Here is a 228-nt window from a genome sequence, read left to right as displayed (position 1 = left end):
AAAATTTTTGGGGGGGGGCGCCAAAATTGTTGCTGCATACCCCCCTGACACAGGGCAGCTGCGCCCCTGCTCAGTATATCACGGCTAATAACCAATCAGATTGCTTGATTTGACTTGTCCGTTTTATAATGTGCAATATACACCAGGGGCGTTTCCTGGACCAGGAAACATTCGGGGCTTAGCCCATAGTGGCAGCGCCAGAGATTTTCTTTTGGGAGTGCTGTGGGG

Source organism: Notothenia coriiceps, unplaced genomic scaffold (assembly GCF_000735185.1).
Source record: "Notothenia coriiceps isolate Sejong01 unplaced genomic scaffold, NC01 NC01_scaffold00024668, whole genome shotgun sequence".
NCBI classification, from domain to species: Eukaryota; Metazoa; Chordata; class Actinopteri; order Perciformes; family Nototheniidae; genus Notothenia; species Notothenia coriiceps.
This window is presented reverse-complemented; position numbering follows the sequence as displayed.